Genomic DNA, 20,214 nt, shown 5'->3' with positions numbered 1-20,214 from the left:
TGCTGAATGTGCTGTGTGTGAAAGTGCTGTGTGTGAGAGTGCTGAGTGTGATGTGTGTAAGAGTACTGTGTATGATGTGTGTGAGAGTGCTGTGTGTGTGTGAGAGTGCTGTGTGTGATGGGTTAGAGAGTGCTGTGTGTGAGAGTGCTGTGTATGATGTGTGTGAGAGTGATGTGTGTGAGAATGCTTTGTGTGATGGGTGTGAGAGTGCTTTGTGTGATGGGTTAGAGTGTGCTGTGTGTGATGGGTTAGAAAGTGCTGTGTGTGATGGGTTAGAGAGTTCTGTGTGTGAGAGTGCTGTGTGTGAGAGTGCTGTGTGTGAGAATGCTGTGTGTGAGAATGCTGTGTGTGAGAGTTGTGAGAGTGCTGTGTGTTATGTGGGTGAGAGTGCTGAGTGTGATGGGTGTGAGTGATGAGTGTGATGGGTGTGAGTGCTGTGTGTGATGGGTGTGAGAGTGCTGTGTATGATGTGGGTGAGAGTGCTGTGTATGATGTGGGTGAGAGTGCTGAGTGTGATGGGTGTGAGAGTGCTGAGTGTGATGGGTGTGAGAGTGCTGAGTGTGATGGGTGTGTGAGTGCTGAGTGTGATGGGTGTGTGAGTGCTGAGTGTGATGGGTGTGTGAGTGCTGAGTGTGATGGGTGTGAGAGTGTTGAGTGTGATGGGTGTGAGTGATGTATAAATGTTAGAATGGATTTTGTGTGTAGGGGGGGTAAACAAATAAAATAACAGGCATTATGTCGCCCCCTCCCTTCTTACCTTTAGCCTGGGAGGGGGGACTGGTACCTGGGACTGGGAGGCAGAGTGGCAGTGTTCCCTGGTGGTCCTCGTGGTGACTGAACTCTAGCCTGCGGGCTAGAGTTCACTCTCGCGAGATCCGGTCGTTGCCATGGCAACGCTCCGGATCTCGCGAGAGGAACCCGGCGGAGCTGCAAGTTAGAGCTCCGCCGGGTCCTCTCTCCGGGCAGGCTGGCTCCCTCCCTCTCTCCCCGCCGGCGGCCGCATATCTATTCAAGTGGGCGGGTGAGGGAGATCTTTGATCTCCCCACCGGCCCGTCATGGAATACAGCGGGGCCGGCGCTCGGATAGTGCCGGCCCTGCATAAACCGGCAGGGGAAGTCCTGGACCTTCCCCTGCCGGCCTCGGCCCCACGGCCATCACGGCCCACCGGGCATTTGCCCGGTGTGCCCGATGGCCAGTCCGGGCCTGATTCCAGCTACCCCATAAAGGCATACCATTTCTTAAAGAAGACACCCTAGGGTATTTCAAAAGATGTATTTTAACCCTTAGCGTGAAATAATTTTTCCGCTAGCTTATACCAAGTGTAGTGGTAATACGCTTTTTATATGCTTTTTTGACATACTCAATGAGTTTGTAAAATATATTTTGCAAACCTTATATGTGTTACAGCAATATAATACATCATATGTTGCTCCGCTATGTCATCTGAGTACAGCAATACCCCCGTATGTACCTTTACCAGGTAATTGACAACGTTGAATGGGCACATTTGAGACACAGCCATTCAAGGTAGAATTTTTATGCTGGGTCCATGCCCCACTTTGGAATTTTTTTAATAGGTTGTGTTTTCCATTTACTTCACAAAGGCATACCATTTCCTAAAGAAGACACCCCAGGGTGTTTCAAAAGGCATATTTGAAACATTACCGCGGTATCATTTTTTCGCTAGCCTGTACCAAGTGTAGCGGTAATACGCATTTTCCCCCTTTTTTAAATTTTTTTTGAACTTTTTAAAAGTTTTTTTAACTTTTTAAAAGTTTTATTTAGCTTTTGACAACTTATTTTACTATTTTAAAACTTTGTTTAAACTTTTGAAAAGTTTTTTTAACTTTTTATTGTTTTTTTTTTTTAACTTTTAACCCCTAACTAGCCTAACCGTAAATCCCCAAATTTCCCACTAACTTCTACCACCTTAGCTAAATAAATAAATATTTTAAAATATTTAAACGAATTAATTAAATACATTTAACCCCTGAGGATTAAAAAAAATAAAAGTTAACCCTCAGGGGTTAAAAGAAAAAAAAACAGATCACAGTGAAATACTGTGATCTGTATTTTGATCACTGCAGGCAGTGATCAAAGGGCAGGGAAGGGGTTAAATTTTATTTGAAAGAGGTGAGGGGGGGGGGGTGGGATTTTGTAACTAACTTTTTTTTTTACAGCCAGAGAGAAAGATCAGCACCGATCTGTCTCTCTGCTGTTCACAGCTCACACGGAGCTGCAGGGAAACAGATTGGGTTTCACTGCAGCACGTGTGATCACTCTGACTCCCGGTCAGAGCGATCACATGGGCTGAATCAGTGAAACAGCCCATGGTAGTGTGCCTCCGATAGGGAGACACACTACAGGAAGATTAACCCCACGATTGCCGCGATTGTGGAAATTTTCCGTCCAGCGTCCTTAAAGGGAGTGCTGCAATGACGGAAATTTCCGTCATGCGTCCTTAAGGGGTTAATGCCCTCCTTGTACCTCTGATGAAATGCCAGCAAAGATATGAAATGTGTTAGTTATATGTGTACAGTAGATGGGCTTTCTAGTCTTAGCTGTTTTTAATGCTTTTTTTCTGTATATTCTAGAAGTCAGCCAAAGAATGTCTATTTTCACTACGTATCAAAGGGTTGAAATTTGCAATGTATTGCTTCCTTATGCTGTTTGAAGAACGTGTGAGAAGAGACCTGTAAATGACTGCACCTCTGGGATTCAAGTAACCACAGGGCAACAGCATTGAGTTGGATAGCTTTCTTGCAACATAATATTACTTGCATATAAACATGTACACAATATGCTTAAAGTGAAACCATCACATGGAAAAAATCAGGGGCTCCATGTTGCATCTATTATCTGCAGATAAATTGCATTGGGATGCATGAGATGCATTGTGCTTTACAGCAGCTTTAGATGTTTTATTTTTACATTTGCAACTCTCTTAATATTCCCAACCTGTTGCAAAATGTACATCTTTTCTTATAAAAAGGTTTTTTTTTTTCTGGTACATTTAGTTTTCTTATAAAAAGGTTTAGCTGTTTGGCCACTTATCACACCTGACAATCCCCCGGAACCTACATCCATAACCATCTTTCAACAACAAGTACTAGCCAGCAAACATATATAATAGTGCCCAGCAGGCCCGGACTGGCCATCGGGCATACCGTAAAAAATGCCCAGTGGGCCGCGATGGCCGCGGCCGGCAGGGGAGATCACAGGATCTCCTCCGCCGGCCGCTGCAGGGCCAGAGCTATCCGAGCACCTGCTGTGTGCCTTTAATATCTCCCTCACTGGCCCAGAGACACTGTTACATGCAGCCGCCAGCTGGGGTGTGAGGGAGGGAGGAGAGGACCAGCGGAGCTCTAGCCAGCAGCTCCGCCGGGTCCTCTCGCCGGGTCCTCTCGCAGGCTAAAGTTCACTCTCACCACTGGACCACCGATGGATGGCAGAACGACACCCCACTCCACGGCACCCCTCCTCCCCCCAGGCAGAACGGATCCCCCCTCCTCCCAGGCTAAAGGTAAGAAGGGAGGGGATATAACTTTTTTTTTATTAATAAAAAAATATATTTAAATAAAATATACATTCACACTCACACACACAGCACCCACAGACACACACAGCACCCCAGACACACACAGCACCCCCAGACACACACAGCACCCAGACATGCACAGCACCCCCAGACACACACTGCACCCAAACACACACAGCACCCCCAGACACACACAGCACTCAAGACACACACAGCACCCCCAGACACACACAGCACCCAGACACACACAGCACCCCAGACACACACAGCACCCAGACACACACAGCACCCCCAGACACACACAGCACCCAAACACACACAGCACCCAAACACACACAGCACCCCCAGACACACACAGCACCCACACACACACAGCACCCCAGACACACACAGCACCCCCAGACACACACAGCACCCCCAGACACACACAGCACCCTCAGACACACACAGCACCCAGACACACAGCACCCAGACACACACAGCACCCAGACACACACAGCACCCTCAGACACACACAGCACCCAGACACACACAGCACCCAAACATACACAGCACCCTCAAACACACACAGCACCCAGACACACACAGCACCCTCAGACACACACAGCACCCTCAGACACACACAGCACCCAAACACACACAGCACCCAGACACACACAGCACCCTCAGACAGACACATCACCCAGTCACACACAGCACCCTCAGACACACACAGCACCCAAACACACACAGCACCCAGACACACAAAGCACCTTCAGACACACACAGCACCCAAACACACACAGCACCCTCAGACACACACAGCACCCTCAGACACACACACAGCACCCTCGCTCACACATATACAGCACACTCCCACACACACATATATACACAGTCAACATATATATATATATATATATATATATATATATATATATATATAATATATATATATATATAAAATAACCCTCAGTGAGTTAACAGACAAAGAAAATTAGAAACCTAGAATGTGACGGCACATAAAAACACCCTCACACACAGCACCCCTCTTACATACACACACACTGCGCCGCTCACACATACAATACATCCAAATATATATATATATATATATATATATATATATACACACACACACTACAGCACGCCTCACACTGCACCACTACACACATTACGTTCCAGAAACACGCTAGATCCCTTACCCTATATGCACTCTTAATCCCCTACACACACATAGTTACATAGTTACATAGTTACATAGCTTAAAAGAGACTTGCGTCCATCAAGTTCAGCCTTCCTCACATATGCTTTTGCTGTTGATCCAAAAGATGGCAAAAAAACCCAGTCTGAAGCGCTTCCAATTTTGCAACAAACTAGGAAAAAATTCCTTCTTGACCCCAAAATAGCAGTCAGATGTCTCCTTGGATCAAGCAGCTATTACCCCACTAATTAGAAATTATATCCCTGTATGTTATGTTTTTGCAAGTATTTATCCAGTTGCAGTTTAAACATCTGTATAGACTCTGACAAAACCACACACACACACACAATCTCCTATACACACTCTGGGTCCTTTACACAGTAGATCTCCTACACACACTGCACCACCTACACACACACTACATTCCTTGTCAGCAAACACATACAACATTCTCTAAACACACCCTCTCTACAACCCCTACACAAACTACGTCAACCAATACACACACACTACAGCCCGTATGCACACACTCGCTACATCCCCTATAACACTATGCTCCCTATACACACACTCTCTACAGCCCCTAGCCACACATATTACACCACAAACACAAATGAAATTGACCTATTTACACAATACCACACCACACTCTACACACACGCAATCCCACAAGCAGGCTCCAAACACATGCACCATACACTTTCCTGGCCCTTTTGTCCTCTGGTATCCCACTTGTGGAGACACCAGAGACAATTTAAAAGCAAACACAGCGCAAGTATGTTATTAAATTTGCTTGCGCTGCGCAGAACAAATTCAGGGCCTTTTTCTAATGCTAGACCTCTTCAGCAGGGCTCTGCGCGTTGAACTAACATGCTCACTTTGAGAGGGGGCGTGCTTGTCATTAGTGATGACAAAACACACCCTCTCTGGCCCCGCCCCCTTCTTAGGGGGGCGCTCTGATTGAAAAATGCCTGGACCTAATTTTTTTCCCAGTCAGGCCCTGGTGCCCAGGGCAATTAAATATTCTAAAACAGAAACTTCCAACACAGTCAACAAGGTACCTTAACAGTCCAGGTTTTGTCAGTATTTCCATAAGAATAGAATTGGGACACACCTAATTTCTGGACTGCTGGTGTGCATTGAGGACTGGGAACCCTAAATCATGGTTCAAAAGACTTTAGTTTGCAATTTCTATTTCGCTTAATATCTGCTTATTAAACTTTATTGATACATTGAAGGTTGACAGAATATTATTTCAAGGTGATAAATATGTAGAAAAAAAAGAACGTGCTCAAACTTTTATCCTTCTCCGAAAATGTAAATGTAAGACATCTCTCCTAATCCTCTGCCTGGGTTATAATGGTTAGTAAATGTAAAGGTTTGGCTACATAGTTGTCACGTATTCATCCGCACATAAAAATGTGGTTAATGGCATTTACTGTCCTGACATGAAAAGTTGTGCCGAGCAACATTACTGTCCTGACAGGAAAAGTTGTGCCGAGCAGCAATCAAATCCACAGGATGGTTTGTGCTAAGCAGCAATAATGCAAATGGAAACCTGAAAATTGCCTTTGGGGTCAAAGGCCGGTTACAGCCAATCAGATCCACAGGAGGGGTATTTAGGCCGAGTTCTCCTCTTGCTCAGTGCCCTGTCGTGGTTTCATGCCCATGGTTATCCAAAGGTGTGTTCCTGATCTTGATTTTGTGTCTGATTCTGTGTCCCTGACCTTGGCAAGTATTTTGACTATTCTTGGAGACGTTAAGTTCGGCTATTCTATGGTCCGGTTATACGTTATCCTTAGTCCTAGGTGTGACACAGTACTGCGTGCTGGATCAACTTGTAATCCTGACAATAGTAGAATACCAAATCGAGGCTAGGACTACAAAACAAAAAATTAACAATGACCCTCCAGCTGGATCATGACAAGACGTAGATTAACCTGAGAGAAGGATTTAAATAGGAAAGTGTCTCTAAAATGTATTCCTGCTCATGGGGAAAACTTACACAAGGCTCGAGGACAATGTCAGTTACATACGCTATAACAGGCATAGGCAACCTTCGGCACTCCAGATGTTTTGAACTACGCCTCCCATGATGCTTTGCCAGCATTATGGCAATATGGGTGTAAGAACATTATGGAGGATGTAGTCCACAACATCTGGAGTGCCAAAGGTTGCCTATCCCTGCTCTATAAAATGGCAGAATGCAACCAGAAGCAATGTCTGGAGGTGGTTCTAAGATGAAGGTACCACTACAGGAGTGAAAGAGACACAGTGTAAATCTAAACTGTAGGAGAGACGCTGTACAAGGACAATAAACATGACACTAAGGTCACTCAAGTACCACTCCAGGTTGGGAACACTCACCTTTCAATGGAACCTTGCAAATAATTTGTTAAATGAGGCAAATACGTGAACATCAAAGACTAGTCAGAGAAATACATACTTGTGTACAGATTCAGGAACCCTCTGCAAGTCACCCATTGTATCTTTGGGTTTATGGATATTTGCTGTAGTTTCTGAGCCAGAAGGAACTCTAGTGAAAACTAGGCAAAGAAAGACTCCATGGATTTCATGAAACAAAACCGTGTGTGAGCTAGAAGAGCATGCCTGAGAAAATTTCCGAAATTATTTTGCAGGGTCCACAGGGAACTGCTCTTCCCTCCTCTGCGGCAGTGCAGGGAGGAAGTAAACTTATGTCACTTCCTCCCAGGATTCTATGACAGCCATGCAAGAGAGAAGAGGGAGCATGTATTACTGGACCCCACTTGTATCACTGGACCACACAGAAGCCACTTGACCACAGGGGTGCCATCCTCCTGCATCAAAATAGTACATATGGTGGCTAAAACTACATTTTAGAATGATAGTTCAATTTACTGTTTTTTTTAATTTTTTGTCTTTTATGACAAAAACTAAAATAATGATTAATTAAACCAATTCTGGAAAAGCATGCCCATGAAATTAAGAAAACATCACAGTACAGTATATGTTCACCACGGGTCGCCAGGTCCCCCAAATAATGTATTCAGGAACGACAGGGTCAACAACATGAAACAAGCCATTACTTAATTTCATTTATAAAGCAAAGACATGTGCTATACTTTTCTTTTTTTTTTTAAACGGATGTAATAGCACACAGTATAAAATAAATAATATTTTAAAAAGATACCAAAAAAAGTTTCAACAAATGAATATGTATTTTTTTTTATTCACAAGTAGAAACACAAGCTATGTAAAAACTGATTTGTTTTTCAATTTTACTTAAATTTACTTTCATTTTCCATTTTTTTTACAGCTATATCATACTATAAACCATCAAATTTTGCTCCAAATTGAAGTATTTAGTAACTATTCTATTTGTTACGTGTTATTGAAATATGGCAGATAATCTAAACACATGCACAAGCCGTACAGATTTTAAACTACACTGATAACATATTCTGGGGTGTGAGCGTAGGAATATCTGTCATCTAGTGCTCATATGGTTAACTGTATTTGAAGCTAGGTTATTACACATTTCAATTCCAGAGTCAAATATAAAAATTTCTATTATAGGGACAATTAATTACATTTTAAAATGGCAAACGTGCATCCTTGTCAGGTAGAGTGTACTCTGATGGCCTTTGCTCAAACACTGAATGTGGAGATTTGATCTCTTCTAATGGTCCTGAGAAAAGGGTAATTACGCTATGGTCAAAGCTAATTTGCTTTCTGCCAGATGAACTGTTGTATTTTATTGTACGCTGACATTTTAAAGTAATTATGGTACTGTTGACCTTAGCCAATTCTAGTTGTATCGCTGTCTACAGCTGCAGTGTTTTACCTTTGGCTGCCAGACAGAGGCTGTAACGAGGTAATGACACGGACAAAGAGCACCATATGGGGCTCCTTCGAGGTACACAAAGCCTAGTGAAAGGAAACAAGAAAATTCATCTTCACATCATCATTACAGTCACACATCTACACCGCCATAGAGAATGCTATTTCTAAAAAGAGATCTCTAGTTAGTTTGTGTGCTTTTATATAGAGTGATATATTATTTTTTTTATTTTGTAAATGGCAACATGCATCAGCAAGCCACAGAGGTCAGGTATAGCAGAATATGATGGACGAGTCTCTCAGTCACATGAGTTCAAAGGCTAAAGACTATTGATTGGGATAAAAGCCTAAGCTCTTATACAATGTTAAAGGCTCTTCTTGTTGTCGGAAACCTGTGCAAATAATTATGATAGCAGACGAACACTCCAGAAAGTGGAGCGTTTGAATAGAGAGAAAATTTAAATTAGATAATGGTTAATTAAAAAGAGTCAGTTACTATTAATTTATATTCTTTTGGATGAGATATTTAATGTGTCTTTTCTTTTTTTTGTTTTGTTACTGGAAATTAAACCAATATTTACCTTGAAGCGTGAGTAATATTGAAGCTATAACAACAAAATCCCTATTTTGAAACGGAGAATGTAAATATCTCCACATGTTCTGCTATTCTGAAAATGCTATGGAATTGAACTGGAATTGCTGCTATGATCATCAGTAAGAAAAAGCAGATGCTTCCGTTATTTAAGACTATGATCGTCACAAGAATAGAGCACTCCATACAGCAGAGTAAGGGATTCTTAGAGGGACACTTGACTGCCCAAATGGCAAAAAAAATAAGTAAGAAATCACTCTTTAGTATATATACTCCACTAAATACATCAATGATTTTTTTATGTATGGATTCATTGGGGGTATAGCTAAAGAGATCTTACAAAGGCTGCAGTTCTTATAGACATGTGTGCACGTACATCTGATCTGAGGTTCGGAGGAGCTGAATTAGCTGATCTGAGCTCTGTGAGGGAGAAGGAGGAAGGTTACGCTCAAGTAAATCAAGCCTGTCACTTTCATTAGCTCAGTGGAGCCATCGGTAGGAAGCAGCAAACCTCTCTGGCTGTACGATTGACAGCTGGGGTGTGTTCGTTATTTTATTACTCAAATTGCTGATATCTCATAGAAATCAGCATTTTTATAAATGTGGCTTAAAACAGGATCATCACTCATAAAACACTTCAGTAGGTTGAGAGAGATAGACTATGTCCCCCAAGTGACAAAAAAATGTGTAAGTCTTCCAAACTATACAAAGGGGCCATTACCAACCCTGTTGCGTGTCATAGGCGACTGTAGCATGTGAGGTCTGTCTGGAAAAAGTCTAGCCATTGTAAATATAACAAGAATGGTTTGCGCGACATCAATGTAACCTGTGTGAACAATGACGACTTTACTGTGCTAGTCAGTGGGGACGCTAGATGCCAATGAGTGAGCATGTGTACTGTGTGGTAATTGCATGAAAAATGACGGAGCGAGTAGAGCAATGGATCTGCATCATTTTTTGCTTTAAGCTTAAACATTCCTCTATGTAATGATTGAGAAGGCTTCCATGGACGACGTAATGAGTGCAGCGCAAATAAAAGTGTGGCACAAATGGTCAAAAATCTGTTGAAAGATCTGGCACAGTGCAACTTCTGGCTTTTCCCAAAACTCAAATCACCTTGGAAAGGGAAGAGATTTCAAACCGTCCATGAGATTCAGGTAAACATGATGAGACAGCTGACGCCAATTCCATCAAAGGATCTTGAATAATGTTTTCTAACAGTGGAAGAGACGCTGGGAGAACTGTGTGAGGTCCAAGTGTGCCTACTTTAAAGGGGACTTAGGCGTCATTCACCTATGTACAATGTTTCTTGTATCTTCTTTAGTAAATGTCTATTTTCCATATTACATGGCTGGTACTTTACCGACAGACCTCGTATATTAAGGGAGAGGAGGAGCAGTTTTTTTTTCTCCAACACCCAATGACTGATATAAAATAAGAATGACACGCTAATAGACTTGCTCACTATGGAAAATGAGGTTAGTCCAAATCAATTTGGCCATATTAAAAATTGTAACTTTGTTGACAGAATTCTGTAATTGCAGAAGGTCTGCTCTTCCCAATATTGTCCATTCATTAATATGCAAAACCTATTAGGAAAAAGTAAAAAAAAAAAAGTAGCGAAATTAGTGAATAGTGTAGTTCTTCTCTATGTTTTATATATGCAATAAAATATTGCATATATTCAGAGCAGAGGTTTCATTAAAATCATGGACCATCCTGGATGGGTGCAACATGCCCCTAATTTTACTGAAACCTCTGCTTTGATAATTTGGAATCTTAAATTTTATTTTTTTTGCTTTTGCAATTATGTTTGCTTCATCTCCCTTAATGTAACTTTAAGTACTATTTGGCGACAGTTAAATAGCTATTGGCAGTGTATTGGTTAATTATGTGGAGGCTGGCCAGCACCTGATAGTCTACTGCTACATTAACAAAAAAGCTCTTTAAAAAAATTAATAAATAAATACTCTACGAAGGACAATAAGACCCTCATACTACAGTTAACCTTGCACGCTATGTAATATCAGTTAGTGCTGTGATTGGTTGGCTTACAGGCCTGACAGATAAAGGACTTCTTTGAAACGAGGGGGGGATCTAAATTATATTCAGTGAATTGCAAGTGACATTGTAGCTTCTATGTTTTCCTACAGAGCTATAGTTTCGGAATTGCCACCACAGTAAAGTTACAGCTAGCCACTTTGGTGTAAATTTGCAACAATCCCTAAAAGAAAAATGTCTGCTTTAATCTATTGAGCTCATTGTGTCTTTGTATGTGGGTAAGACAATATTAAACCCTAATAAATCACAGTAGGTGAATGGTTGTGCTTCAGATGGATATATGTAAGATACAAAGAACAGAAAAGGTCCAATGGTGAAGTATATCTCTATTCCACTGGACCTTTTCTGTTCTTTTTGTCATCGAAAGTCCAACCATCCACCTACTGTAAACTTTAAACATTTCTCTAGCCAGGAGGAAAGACCCTTGGCAGGACTGTTGCTGCAACACACCAACAGTGCTTGATCTTATGTTTGTATTGCTCAATATTAAACCCTAATTAACTATCTTGGAAAACAACAAAACAACCACAACAATCAGACTCTCTAAGAATACACTTGCATTTATGAAGCTGCAAGGTCAAAAATATGAATTCTCTAGTTAGGCAAGACTGCAAAAAATATTGTTCATTTTTCACAATAATCTTGACTTTTACATTTAGATTCATATCATATTAGATTCATATCCTGGGCACTTGGCCTGGGGTTGCTTGCTACATGAACTCAAGATATTGATTAATATCCTTGCATTACAGAAGAACACAAACAGGAAAAGTCAGATGGGTGCTCAAAAACCGACTAGTATCTAATCTAAATCTAAAATTAAATCCTAACAATCACAGAAATTGGCAATAATATTAATACACATATTAAACTATCCAGTCAGAATTGGATAATGTATAGTAGATTATGCTAGAATGCTTATTGAATTGTGAATGAGTATGACGAGCTCTAGAGCTGCTGTGTGGTACACAAGCTGTCGGTCCCGCAAACTGCAAACAGTCCATTTGCACAACCGCAAACTCCCCATTTGCACAAGGTTGGATACCATTCTAGCCATGTCCCGTTCCTTGTCCTCACTGATGTCAATGAAGGTCTCTTCCTCCACCCAGCCACGTACAACACCAAGGGTCCCCGAAAGGTGACAACAAGCCCCCTGTATTTTTTTTTTAAATGTACACTACTGTTACACCAGATATGAGTTGCACTAATGTGACACTGTGCCCTGGCAGGCCCTGAAATGCACACGTGTGAAGGAAACTGACTGCTATTATTTCACAGTCAAATTTCTAGTTTTTTTTTTTAATGTACACTACTGTTACACCAGATATGAGTTGCACTGGTGTGACACTGTGCCCTGGCAGGCCCTGAAACGCACACGTGTGAAGGAAACTGACTGCTATTATATTACAGTCAAAAAAGTTTTTTGTTTTTTTTAAATGCAAGCTATTGTGACACCAGATATGAGTGGTGGCACTGGGACCACCTTAAAAATATTGGATATCACTAAAAATCATGATCACTGTAACGGACCATTTCAGCAGACAAGGGGTTAAAATCTGTTTAGGTGATATTCCCCTTTCAGATATAAAGGCAGCTTCAGTAAAACACCAAATTCCCGAATTGAATATAAGTGAATGCACCAAACTCCCGAACTGCATACAAGGGAATAAGGTAGCATTTCAAACTCCCGAACGGAACCTCACGAATAGCTGCTAGCAGACGAACGGGAAAAGCTCCCAAGCGGCTTACACTCCTGGCAATCAGTCTCTATCAGCATAAAGTGAATCCCCCCAAAGACGAGACAAGGCTCCGTGTTGAGGGTCAAGCAGTGGTCTGGTTTATTATGGGCTAACCGCCCAGTATTTATGCAGGTCTCCCACTTGGTGGACACTCCCCTAGGGGACCAAATGGGAGACTGTAACAAAAGACAGACAGGTATCAATTTAGGACATACAGTCACAATACTTTCCCACAATGCATCCTGGCTTCCTCTCCTCTGCCCTGGAGATAATTGAGAAGTAATTCAATTATCTCCCAGGACAAAGGCAAATCGCCATTATGCACATGGTGAGCATAAAGACACTTTAAAATACACAAAGTCATATTTTATACATAAAACACAGACCTGTCACACATCCCCAGATATCTGGGATCTGAGCGCACAAAACTACCGAATAGCGCTCAGATCCTATTCACACAGTTCAATTGCCATGGAGTCACAGTCTTTAATTACACGAATAGGCTCCATGTCATAGCTATCTGGGTTAACACATTCACATAACAAAAGTACCGGATGAACATGTATTCGTTAGATCTGTACGAATAAGAACCAGGCGGCGGACGGCTCAGCGGTGTTCGTGCAAATAAGTGTCAGTTTTTAGATCCATGGTGTAAGCACTGAACACCGCTGGCCGCTCGGGACTTTTAAAATGGCCGCCGCCACGTGTTCGGTAAACGAACAAAGACAACCCTTTGTTCGTAAAATTAAGCTGCGGTTAACCGCAGCTTCAGGGAGGTAAATTGGCGGCACACTCCAGCTCCCAGGTGGTCGCTCCTTCGGCAGTTGGTTTGGTAGATAAAATCTACCGAACACCCCGGCAGAAAGGCACGAATAAGCCTTTCTGCAGGGAAAATAGAGTATTTTAAAGTCTGGTCCATAGTCCAAAGGCAGCAGGCGGGCAACCAGGCTTCTCCAATGCAATGTGGCGAGATTGCTCTCGTCACAATCACTATATACTTTCTCTACAAACCTCTAAAACGAACCAAACTACTCATCCATCCGCTATACCACTTTATCCCACCTAGAACTAGTGCCCAGTTAAAATACTTGACTCTTACTTACCCACACTCAGTCATGCCACACACATTTCACCACTACTCTCACTGAATCCCTCTGACTACGGCTAAATTCATCTTCTACATCAGAACACTACTCCTAAGATTGGGTTGTATCCATGTCTCGGGTCTTTCATTTAGAATAGGGGCAGCTTCGGTCTCCTTCAACACTGACACTCCAGTGCATATTATTAAAAGATTGGGCAGATGGAAATCCTCAGTCTACAACCGATATATTCCTCATCCCGAGAAAGAAATGAGGAAAGCTTTTAAAAGTTTGGTTTTGTAAATTTGATGCAATAAGTGTGTTTTTCTTTAATACCTTTTCACCCTCTTTGCATGAACCTGATTTACATATTTTACTAATATGTTTCTGAACATATATATTATATTATTCACTCACTCACTCTCTGGGCCGGCCTAAGACATCATGCTGCCTAGGTCCAAGTCCAACGATAAATTACTATGGGAGATAATGTATAATAAACACAGGTTACTGGCTATGGGGGGGATAATGTATAATAAACACAGGTTACTGGCTATGGGAGGGGTAATGTATAATAAACACAGGTTACTGGCTATGGGAGGATAATGTATAATAAGCACAGGTTACTGGCTATGGGAGGATAATGTATAATAAACACAGGTTACTGGCTATGGGGGAGATAATGTATAATAAGCCCAGGTTACTCGCTATGGGGGGATAATGTATAATAAACACAGATTACTGGCTATGGGAGGATAATGTATAATAAACACAGGTTACTGGCTATGGGGGGATAATGTATAATAAACACAGGTTACTGGCTATGGGGGATAATGTATAATAAACACAGGTTACTGGCTATGGATGATAATGTATAATAAACACACACAAAAAAATGAATGCAGCTTCAGAATTAATCTAAATTGTATGCTGTCTAGGAGGTGGAAGGGTCTGGGAGGGAGGTTCTGCTGCTGATTGGCTGGAATGTGTCTGCTGACTGTGAGGTACAGGGTCAAAGTTAACTCAATGATGACGAATAGGGGGCGGACCGAACATCGCATATGTTCGCCCTCCGTGGCGAACGCGAACACGCTATGTTCACCAGGAACTATTCGCCAGCAAACCGTTCGGGACATCACTAGTTATGAATTTATTATTGAAATGTGTGTGCGAAAATAAAGTTTGAAAAAATAAAAAATTCCAAAATAATACTTATTTAACTTAAAGAGGAAAATGTGTTCTGTGTGAAGCATGTCTTATATTTGGTATGTTTATTAGCCAATATCAGCTCCCGAACCTGTCTCTGTCCTGACAACCCTTAACTCTTTCTTTTGATGGTCCTAGCACTTGCCTCCATTGTTATATATACTTTTTTTGAAAATACAGATTTTTTTTTTACTTTATGGATTCAGAGGTCTTGAGATCTGTCTCTGGACTATAATTCCCTTCAACCCAGACATATCCCTTTTTCTGTTTATTAATAAATGAATTTTCCCATTCCAAATTCTACTGTACATTCTGACTCAGATCTATTTTCTAGGGCATTTATGAGGACATTATATTACTCTGGAGGTTGCAAAGCCATAATATCATTACTTGATAGCCCTTCATACAGAATACCAAATAATGCATGATTTTCCTTTGGTACTAACATAACATTCACATGTTCATACTTTCCGGGACCTTTTAACAAGCCAATCTTATGTAGCTTTCTGAGAAAATACAGTTTAAAATCGTCTGTGTTATGAGATTCATATCTGTGCTCATTTTTCATGTGAATTTGTTGATCATTTTCTGCAAGCAATTATATCTTTACATTTGCTTGTCTTTTATTTCAGTTACATTGTTTCAGGTTATCCTGACTGCCTTTTTGTAGCATTTACTATAGGTTATAGAAAGCAGCACTTCAAGCCGGTACGCCCACAACTGACACCTAACAGCTTCCATTACTCAGCTTTGCCATGATAAATACCATGTGTGTCCCACCATGCAGTCCAGGAGTACTGCAATGCTCAATTTTCTTCACATTGAAGAAATACCCAAAATGCTCATACATACATATTCTTATTTAATCTTCTAAAATAGCTCACTGGAGCTGATTTATACATATATCGCTGTGTGTCAGTCAATAGAGAACACAATCAGACAAAAACGGTCAACTTGTCTTACAAAAACATCAGGTTAATAGTCCTTACTTCAGACATAATAGTAAGTCCATAGTTACAGTTTAAAATAGTTTTACAGTTTCATTGATGGTTAAAACAGCAGATTTTTTTATTTTTGCGAGGGCTTCATGTGGAAACACGTCCAGGCGTTCTTTGCATCTTATATACTAAATATGGTTCTTCATTTCATTTCTGCTTAAAACTCAAATATCCTATAAAGCTGTCCTTCCCTCTGCACAGTCCTTCCATCTACACAGTCTTTCTAATAAACTACAACCATTATCATTATGTAGACTTACATGTTGAGCTCATTCATTATGTCCCATAAGCCTCAAAAACTGACGAAAAATATTGTCATATGTTAATGTCACTCAAGACAAATCACACCTAGCCTGCTATAGCTCCATCTTCTGGTCAGTCTGAAAAGCACACTCATTCCAAATGATGAATGATAAACAGTGGGCATTGAAGAATTGCTTAGGACATTGTTATTCAATAATCGGTTTTATGCAAGCTAGCTTTAGATGGAATTTGTATGCATAAAATACCCCCCCCCCCAAACACCCCCTTAAGAAAATATGTTATTATATAGATAGCACAAATAAAACTATAACCCAAAGCACCACATTGTTTATATCTGCAGTTTCAAAGCTTTGCTGAAAAAAAATGCTATAGAATAGGTTTGAAAATCAGTAACAGCAAGCTCAGTTTTTGACCAAATGCAATAGACAGTCTTGTATCTGAGATTTCAAATGTCACTGAAAAAAATGCTTAATTTTATGATATGGTGTCAACAAATACTGTCACTACATTCTTGTGTAGATTAAGAATTACTGGATTGTGAACTGAATACCATTAACAAAATCAAATGTCATTGATATGTAACATAACATGTAACATTCTGCAATGTCTTACAGTGAAGTAATAATCACATTTCATATTATTCAATAAAATCACCCATGTCAGTCTATCTGAAATTTCAATTTTACATTTACAAAGTGTACTCCGTAACATGTTTATGCATGTTTACCTCCTGTATCCTGCTATCTCATCCATCATTTTCTAAATTTGTATTTGATATAAAGCAAATTAAAGCTTTACGTGATACAAAATAATAAAATTCCAATGTTACTCTTTTTGGAATTGTAAAAAACTAAAAGTTGAAATTTAGAGTTTCATAGTAGACATAATTTATCAATTAGCATTGTTATTTATGATATTATGAATTGTCCATAATTCAAAGTAAATTTCAAACTTTAGCCTGTAGTCGATGAAATAGAAAAATCTCACCAATGTTAGCAGTTTAAATAATTTGGTCTAAAATTTAAAATGTACCATTTTCAAACCGTAAAGCAGCTCAACATTCACACCTAGTAGATACTCCTTCAAGGTCTTATGGGATTATTTTTGATTATATGAAATGGTCAAAAAAAGGAAATATAGGCAGTCTAAAAGAGAAAGATCTCTTCTGGGTGTAGACCCTCTCTACGCATCTCCTTTTTCTGTATAATTTGAGAAAACTGATAGTTACATCAGTAGAATGGAACTAGAAGGCGTAGTTTGCCAGAAGGATCTCAAATCACGTAGTATAGTCACAGAAAATGGGCAGATATTATGTAAAATAAAAAAGACAGGAATTTAACACTCTCATAAAAATTGAGTGGGTAGGTTCCTTTTTAAGAGGCCACAAATATTGTAATGAGTACTCTAGGGCACTGAATTTTGAACCACCTCAAAGTGTGTTGTGAAGACATAGATTTAATAAGAAATTCACTTATAGAAAGAAAGGACTCTAATGAAATGGCATTAAGGCGCAAAATGCGTTAGTGCTCTGTTTGTTCCAGTCATGCTGTAACATAAATAAGGTGATTTAACTGTTTAATCATACTAGTGGATTAAGTCCAGTCTTCTTATTCAACTCGAAAATGTTGCCAGGTTAATGATATTTATTAAGGATGCTTGTATAAATGTACATTGTATTGGTTATAATGTATCCATGATACATGTATGTTTTATAGGAATTGCTTATTCAAGTGAAGGTTTGACGAAAACATGTACAAAAAAAAAAATAAAAAAAATATTTATTTGTAGCATTTTGTGACAGCCCATGTATATCATATACTTCACACGTGGATGTGTGTTCCTAAAGAAAAGAGTATAATAATGTATTTATCGATTTTTGGAGTAATCATTAAATCCATAAAATTGTCATACAAAACATTTATTGAGTGTATTGTTTAGTTTATTCAAGATTGATATACCAGTGTGTACTTCTAATTTTGAATCACATGCAATTTCTTGTGAAGTTATTCATTCTATTACTGTGTACCTGAACTGTCATTCACCACTTGAATTAATTAGGCATTATAGGTCCAAGGTCATTTGCAAGCTATTAATCCCTGAGTGATCTATCCAGCATTATACAAATGCCACCATATCAGTACATTTCATTGTAGTTTGGTATTTTGTAGGCATTATGATACTTTCCCTTTGGAAAAGATGCATTCAGAGACTCATTTCATTGCGTGTTACATGGGAAGTATATATATATATATATATATATATATATATATATAGGAAACATGGGGGGATGGTTGCACTCACCTAAACATGCTTAAATGGGGTGCTGCTGGGGGCCATATTATACAATAAATACACAAGATCCAGCGCACTCTCCTATCTACTAAACAGCAACACTTCAATGTTGACAGATTTTATTAGTTTGTAAAAGTTTTTTTTAAAAACACCTAATCTAGGCAAAAAAAATGGGGATTTAGTTACATTATATGATCATACATTGCATAAGCCTGCCACAACGTCAATGTACCCCATCTTTGGCAGGTCCTACTCTCACAGTCTAATGTCTGCTCTTATGAGATTAACCACTTACTTGGGAAAAAATTCCATCTGAGGCTCTCTGCAGTACAGTGGCGTACATACCAGGGTCGCAGGGGTCGCGGCTGCGACCGGGCCCGGCCCACCAGGGGGCCCGGCCGCCCCTGCGACCCTGTATGTAGCCACTGGGCCAGCCTCTTCTCCTGGGGGGCCCAGGAGCCGGCCACCTCCGGGCCCCCCGAGGCTAGCCCTGCTTACACCCGGCGGGCAGTCAGGCTGGCCGGTGCGCGAGGGAGCACTCTCCCCTGAGTGCTTCCTCTTCAGCTCCCTCGCGCACCGCACTGATACCGGAGCCGGAAGATGACGTCATCTTCCGGCGCCGGTATCATTACACGGCGCGCGAGGGAGCTGAAGAGGAAGCACTCAGGGGAGAGTGCTCCCTCGCGCACCGGCCAGCCTGACTGCCCGCCGGGTGACCGCCCCCCCAGGAGCCCAGCAGCACCACTGGACCACAGGGAATCCCCTCAGCACTCCAAAAGGTAAGGAGGCTGGGGGGATTAAATTTAAAAAAAAACATGTGTAAGTGTGTGTGAGTGTTAGTGTGTGTGTGAGTGTTAGTGTGTGTGTGAGTGTTAGTGTGTGTGTGTGTGAGTGTTAGTGTGTGTGAGTGTTAGTGTGTGTGTGAGTGTTAGTGTGTGTGTGTGAGTGTTAGTGTGTGAGTGTGTGTGTGTTAGTGTGTGTGTTAGTGTGTGTGTGTGAGAGTGTGAGTGAGTGTGAGTGAGTGTGAGTGTGTGTGAGTGTTAGTGTGTGTGTGAGTGTTAGTGTGTGTGTGTGAGTGTGAGTGTGTGTGTGAGTGTGAGTGTTAGTGTGTGTGTGAGTGTTAGTGTGTGAGTGTTAGTGTGAGTGTGTGAGTGTTAGTGTGAGTGTTAGTGTTAGTGTGAGTGTTAGTGTGAGTGTTAGTGTGTGTGAGTGTGAGTGTGTGTAAGTGTGAGTGTGTGTGTGTGTGAGTGTTAGTGTGTGTGTGAGTGTTAGTATGTGTGTGAGTGTTAGTGTGTGTGTGAGTGTGAGTGTGTGTGAGTGTGAGTGTGTGTGTGAGTGTGAGTGTGTGTGTGAGTGTGTGTGTGAGTGTTAGTGTGTGTGTGAGTGTTAGTGTGTGTGAGTGTTAGTGTGTGTGTGAGTGTTAGTGTGTGTGTGTG

Source organism: Pelobates fuscus, chromosome 5, assembly GCF_036172605.1.
Source record: "Pelobates fuscus isolate aPelFus1 chromosome 5, aPelFus1.pri, whole genome shotgun sequence".
Lineage (NCBI taxonomy): Eukaryota > Metazoa > Chordata > Amphibia > Anura > Pelobatidae > Pelobates > Pelobates fuscus.
Note: the sequence above shows the minus strand (reverse complement) of the source record.